This window comes from Grus americana, chromosome 4 (genome assembly GCF_028858705.1).
Source record: "Grus americana isolate bGruAme1 chromosome 4, bGruAme1.mat, whole genome shotgun sequence".
Taxonomy (NCBI): domain Eukaryota; kingdom Metazoa; phylum Chordata; class Aves; order Gruiformes; family Gruidae; genus Grus; species Grus americana.
This window is the reverse complement of record NC_072855.1, coordinates 35,208,729-35,215,961: the sequence shown is the minus strand read 5'-3', so window position 1 is coordinate 35,215,961 and position 7,233 is coordinate 35,208,729. Positions and strand designations below refer to the sequence as shown.

At 38.4% G+C, this 7,233-nt stretch overlaps 1 protein-coding gene across 1 annotated transcript in view; it reads left to right on the top strand.

Moving 5' to 3' along the window:
* The first annotated feature begins 1,004 nt into the window (after positions 1 to 1,004).
* Positions 1,005 to 7,233, top strand: part of TLR3 (toll like receptor 3) — a 36,858-nt gene continuing 30,629 nt past the window's right edge. Inside the window, exon 1 of the mRNA XM_054825165.1 lies at positions 1,005 to 1,070. The gene's annotated coding sequence lies outside the window, so the exon portion shown is untranslated. The remainder of the gene's footprint in view (positions 1,071 to 7,233) is intronic.

The window sequence follows — 7,233 nt, the reverse complement described above, 5'->3', positions numbered from 1 at the left end:
CAAAGTGAAGACTGAGCAGTCTTGTAGCTATGCAAAAAGGTATGTTCTGTGGGGTAAGGAGAAAGCCCTGTCCTGAAGTGACCACTGGCTTTGGGCAACTTCCATTTGCTGTGGGGGCCTTGTAGGCAGCAGGCGTGTGGTGAGTGCAGGGATTTGTTTGAGGGGGTCATCCTGAAAAAAGGCCCTTCCAGCAAGTGGGGATGGGTGGTGGATGGACCCTTGCCTGTGAGTGCCAGATGCCTGCAATGATGGCATAAGCTGTGGGAGGGATGACTTAAACTTTTTGACCTTCTTACTGGGGCAGTTAATGTCCTACTTATCTTTGCCACATTTCAGGTTTATTTACAGGGAGAAGTAAAGTAAGCAACAATTAACATCCTCTGTGGGCTTTTTCAGTGCTGCTTTTCTTAGTTGCCTCTTAGACTGACGTAGCTTTCTCTAGAGCCTTCTACCTCCTTGAGCCCCTCTTTAAAACAAGTTCACAGCAAAGTACTGTAGCCCACCTCAGGCTTTAGCTTCTGTTCTCTGACTATTCTCTTCTGACTCCCTGCTTCTATTCTCTCACTATTCTCTTCTGACTCCCTGCTTTAGAACACCTGTTTTTAGGACTGTTACACTTTGTCTTTTCTCTTTCCCACCCTTGATTATTGCCTAACAGAGGCACAAGCTCTACATTGTCCAGCCATCTTGAATCCTCCCTCAGCACTTACCTGTTTCCAGTCTCTTCAACTCAGCAGGGATTTCTGTTTGCTGTTGCCTTTATGCCACATCCAGATGGAACTACTGGTGTACTATGGCTGGCTGTAATTCCCAGTTTAGGAATCCTTGACTTTTTTCTGTCTAATGCTGGTGGTGTCTTAGAATTTGGACTGAGATTAGTCTGGGTTATAATTTAACTTGATTGGTATGAAACTACTTTCATTCCAAATATTGCCCACTGTGCCAAGCACACTGTTATACTTGGGATATTTGTAGTCAGGGCAAAGGTGACTGATTAATGTCCGCATTTTTGTTTGGTTTAGAGAAGAGAGGTGGTGGGCAAAAGTTGAAGAGAAGGGGACTTCTGACAAGTAAGTGTGGTACTTTAATACCTAAATCTTCTTTAGTTGAGATGTAGGTTATAGATTCATCCTTCTGAAAACCTTCTAAAATAATACTACTAGAGGAATTTTTACAAAGTATATTTATGCTGAAAGCTGCAATTCATAATTGTATGGATTTATTGGTTTTGAAAGATAACTGTATGCTGTTATAACAGTTACTTAAAAGATAACATTGTGTTATTTTTCATGGCTATTTAGAATTCAGATGTAATTATAAAAGTATGCTGCAGCAACAGGTAAGGATGTGATCTGTCTGACAATCACTGATTTTTAAGAAATGAGTTTCAGTGTTTTTAACAGTGCTATTTTGAAGACTTCTTCTTTCAGCTATGCTGTTGTTCAGCTCTACTGGGTTTGTAGATCTAGGTTCTGAATTGCAGATACTGACCCAGTTTATTGAAAAAGAGAACTGTCCTGTGAGGTGCTAAGCTTGATTCTGCCTGGTGTTGTGCACTCTGGACTGCTGTGATGTTGGTATGTACTGCTAAATTTCTGTTCCACCAAAACCACATTTATCTTTAAATGTCTTCAGGTAGTACTTCTGGGAGCTGTAATTGCTATGGTAATTTTGCTCATGCAGTAGGCCTGTGAGTACACCTACACTCACATCTACTCAGGCAACTTCAGTGGCTGCAGATACCGCTTATGATACAGCAATCAGGAGGAAGATATGCCATGGTTTTGTTTAACTGAGAAATTTTCCTGTGGGAAGAGATTGCTTTCCTCATCCAGAGCTTTATATCTGATAAGGAGCAGAGTGAACAATCTGTTGCCTTTGCTATATTCTTAAGGGTTTCACTGAGTCAGGTAGAAAGCTGTGAGCCAGCTGTTGAGGGTCTGCCCTTGCCTGTTAGGAAGACAGCAGTCTGACTCAACTGGAACTACAGCAAAGATGAACTTATGAAAAGGAGCTATTGCTGCCATCAGCGGTCCTGTTGTTGTGAACAGTATAGAAGTGAGGTAAATGTGTAGTGCTGGATGGAGATGCCCAAATGCCTTCTTAATTTGTTCTTAAGTAGCAATCAATGACTTGCAACAAATATCCCTTCTCCCTGCCCCAGCACAAAAATGTAGGAACTTTTACCTTTTTACTGTGGCTAGGATGAAGTATAAGGTGCAGAGGGCACCTTTTAAACTTCTTTGAGGCAATTCAGAAATCTATGCTGTCTTTTAAAGATGTCTTTCCTTCTTGAAGCAGCACATACTCTTATTTTCTTGTGCTACCGTTTGCTTTGTATGAAAGTAGGCTCTATTTTCTCTTTCTCTGAAGCTGTTATGGTTTTCTTGATACCAAATAAGATTAAAAGAATTGTTTCAGTTGGGTAATGTAGACTTTGAGATTTGTTATGTATGCAATAATACAGTTTCCTTATTAAGCTGCATTTGGGCATCTTCTATTTTAACTGAAAAGTCTCCTGTGTTCTGTCCTGCTTAATCTTTTAGCAGCATTTGGATGAAAAGGATGATTGCCTTCAAATACATCATGTAATACTTTCAGCTTGATCTTTTCATAACCACAATTAGTAACTCACCTCAAGAGCAATGACATTGTATTGCACTGTGACAAAGCTTTTGCTAGCATGGCCTCTTAGTTGGTACAGTGCCTTATACACACAGGATTCTGGGAGCTGATAGCATCAACAAGTGAGATTAAATTTGGTGTTCATACTTACAAGTGTTCATGCTTGATTAAAGATCTTTACATTGTATTTAACTAATATTTTTGTATAAGTATCATAACAAAGGAAGGATGCAGTGATGTGTTATAATTACAGATAAAATCTGTAGATGGTATGTAGTTACATGTTTAGAAAGCAATGGACCCTTTGCCTAGAATTCAAGATTACTTTTCTTGCCTTTGTTGGTAACTGCCACCTAGTGTGAGCAGTAATAGGAGAGATACTTAAAGTATACAAGGTGGAAAAGGCAAGTAAGGCACATGTTGATTTAACCTTTATGTTGCTGTCCCTTTTCTTTACCAGGACTCCTTTAGTTGTATGTTGCCTTTGAAAGACAGGGTAAACTCTAAAACAAATGTTGTTTGCTTAACAGTTGGAGTGCTGTGTTTTGCTGAGGTGTATCTAAAAATGTGGTACTTGGAGACAAGGTTCATGGATTTTTAGACTGGTAACATGAGTTACTGATGGTGATATATTTGAAAAAAAAATTGACCTCCTCACCATGAAAGATAAAGGTGACACTGCTATAAGTGCTTGTGTCAAACCTTTCTATTGATGGATTAATCTTGAATGGTGGCACACAAATGTCCCACTAAAGAATAAGACACTTTTAATTCTTTTTTTCATGAGTTACATTATAATTTTACCTTTTGTCCATTTTGACTCAATTTAGCAGCTTCCTTTGCTTTCTTTAGAAAACCTAGTGAGGCTTCTGTATTTGACTCCTTCAATTCTATGAAGTATGACTCACAATATCTTAAATTATTATCTAATATGCACCAGGGCATGTAATTCTCAAAATATTTTCCAGGGTGATTGTTGGCACAGAACAAAACCAGATTAATAGTTGTTAGCAATGTGTTGCTTCAAAGCTGTTTTGACTGTTTCAAAGTGTTTTGTCTTATTTTTGAAGTAGTCATCTCAATGAGAACTGAGATGAATTTCACTAAATAAAACAGTTCTTAAGACTTGCTTCTGGATGTAGTTGGATATCCTGAGACTTAGAGCAAGTATGTAAAGTTCTGGTGAGATACCCTATAATGTATATCTTTATGCATGAGCACTCCATTTCCATGAAACTAACCCAATAGAAAACCATTTGATTATCAGTGTCTGGATTGTGCCATAAACTAGAAGCATTATTCTTAATTGGGATTACAAAAAGATAGATGCCAGGGAAAGGACTGTTACAGTAATGAAGATGAGAAGCTTTAAGGCCAAGGAAGCTGCCACTGCCTTTCACCTAAATCCATGAGCCTTGTATGTCCTATTGGAGATATCTAGAGGCTGAAAGCCAGACAGCAGGGAGCACTAAGCCACAGAGGTGGTAATGAAATTTAGCCTGGGTGACATTCTTCACATATTGGAGTGACTGGAGAAACAGTGCACTGAAAACCACACTTCATCTGGTACTTTGCAACAGCTTTTTTCCTCATGGCATGGAAGCCTGTCTTTAAAATATGGAGCAGGTGGGGTGTTTTGTACAAGGAAGAATAGTTCCAGGAGAGGACATGGGAAGAAACCCGAGCCAAGTGTGGTGTGTGGGATCATCTTCCTCTGTGGAAGACAGAGGTTGCTGTCCTGGGTGATGGAAAAATCGAAGGAAGGCTGCTTCTTTCTCCATTGCTTCTGGTTTAAACCCCTTTTTCCCAAAAGACTGAAAGTCTGAGAAGTTTTGGAATATGATATATATAGACATGACCTTGGGGGTTAATGTTTGACAGCATCCTCAGTTACTGTGAAGATTAGCATGAAAAATGACTTCTACTGAGATCCTGTGCAGTACTGTTTTTAAGAAAAAATTGTCAATTTTCCAGGTACTTTTCATATCCATGGGGCTTGTAATATTGTACTTGCTAACACACACTGAAATGTTTGTTAGGCTTATTAGGATCTTGATTGATTTAAAACAAATGCCACTAAATATTTATAAACATAAATGAAAAGTAAATGGTGCAATAAGTACACTGTAATACCATTGCTGCATTATTGGTAATCAGTTCTTTCTATGCTTGGAAGTGGGTGCATTTCTTGAGCATGCTGTAACTCATCACTATTCTATATTGGTGCAAATTCCTGAAAGTCAAGCAACCATGCTTTTTAAACAGAATCCTTGGCAACAAGAAGAAAGGAAAAAAATTCAAAGGGCTTATTTTTCTGAAGATCAACAGAGGCTACAAGTTGAGAGGTGAATCAAGTAAGTTGGATAATGGCCAGAAAGTGAGATTAAGAAGAAAGGAAAGAATCTTAGGCTCAGGCAGCAGAATGATAGAGTAATTTTCTAGGACTTAAGTGTGACACCAGTGAGCCTTTTAGTCCTGCCTGCCAGTGTATTTGTTATTTCCTTTCTGACTGAAGTTGAGTTAGCTTTACTTTTAATGCTGTCCCTGGCAAAAGAATGAGTCACCTCTTGCAAGTAGATCCATGTTCCAGAACAATGCAAGTTTTTATATGAACTGAACAGTTTTCAAAGGCAGAATAGAAAACAAACAGGTTCTTTAGAATATACTTGAACTGTTGTTGATCACTAAATAGTTGCAGCCAGATCTTTTACTGATGTGAATAGGCATAAACTCCATTTGTTTCTATATGACTGTGTTGAGCCTTTACAATACAGTAAGATAGGGTGGTAACAGCTCCCTACCCACTATTTTCAGGTTTTATTGTAAAGGATTCCTGCAATCTCTTGAGTGGCTGATGTATCATTACTTGCAACAGGCTTTAGATGCTGAATAAATTGTTTTCATTTTCTTCTGCTCGGTAAGTGTTGCCAGCCTGGTCAGTACTGCCAGTCATTTGAAATTAGGTTCTTTGTTTGCTGGAGCATCAATGAAGTTCTAAATCACCAGGGCCCCAAGGAAGGCTGTTTCCTGTCCCGGGGTCAGTAGCCAATATCAGCTGAGAAGAAATAGAACAGGAGATGTCCCACCTCTAGGACTAAAGAGAAAACAAATGTCAGATTCTCATGCTCATGTTGGCTGCGTAGTCCTATGGGGTAGACTGGTCAGACTTAAACTGCTGTTGACAAAGGCGGCACCAATATTATGGTTACCTATGAATGAGTTGCTTTATTACCTTCTTCAGAAAGAATAAAAGCATTTGGAAGTAAGGAAAAGTTTGTTAAACATGGTTGCTTCTATTGAAAAAATCAAGTGTCTTAAAGTTCTTTTATTTTGTCAATATAGAGAACTTTATTCAGTCACATGATCATATCCTACTTTCCCATATGTGCATCCAGGAGATATAATGAGTATATGGAGAAGAATGTCAAAATTAAAGGTACTGCTTGTAATTTGCTCAAATATATTTGCAACTAAAGAATTTTCTAATTTTCTACTTTTACCTACATAGAAGTAATAAAAATCTAAGAGTCTTCTATGTTCTATAATGTTGGTTTACATATAATTTTATTGTTTTGCTATATATACTATCATTTTCCCTGTATTTTAGTTAAAAGCTAAAATGATGAGAAGAATGAATGGGGAGGAAACCCTCTTGCTGCCTCACCTTTTTTCAGTACAAAAGCATTTAAAGCAAGGAAATGACAGCAGTTATTTTCTTTTAGTGATATTAACTTGCATGTTCTTAAACATTTAAAAACTTCGATCAGATTGAAGACCTCAACATGGTGGATAGTATAAGGCAAAGAATGTTAATGAGTTCAGGCACTTGTGCTCGCAGCAATGTCCACTGAACAGAAGCTGTTCTAGGCAAAGTAATCTTGGCCCCAGCACTTCTAATAGAACAGGCAGCAGAAATTCATTTCAGCACCTTTTAACATCTTTGGCTAATAAAACTCCAGCAATATGTAGCTTATTCTTTTGGCCCATGTAGAGCTCTATGAAACAGAGAATGCCATACTCTAGGTCATGTTTCTGATTCTTACCTACTGACAGGCACTGGAAGGAGTACTTATTTTTCCACTCTAAGCCACCAGAATGGTACAATACAAATGGGTTACAGCAAAATGTCAGGCTCCTTTGGAGCAGGTGTTCACTCCTGATTTCAAAAGAACCATTATGCCTTGTTCCTGCTAGAATACAACCAACTGCATTTGAAGTCTAAAGTTTGAATATACAGTAGCCTGTGTCTCTGCACCAATTCCTTTTAGTCTACAGTATTGTGTGGTTTACACTAACTGCTTAAATGCATGCTTGTTGGCATAGGGTATTTCAGCTTCCAGTTAATGCTGTGTAAAGATGTGCAGTTGGGGCTCATGGCTTTCTAATATTATCAGTGAATGTTTTCCAGTATCATATACAATGCTATATAATGTAAAGGGAAGCCTGAAGCTGGCTTTCATTAAGTGGTACATTTGGTGCTTTCCTTTATGCAGACTTAGAGATGAGACCAAGTGAAAACCCATTAAGAAGATAGGTTGGCCTGAGTTCTTTGAAAAGAATGATGTAAAGACTCATTGATTCTTCATAGAATCAAGTACCTCTGGTGAC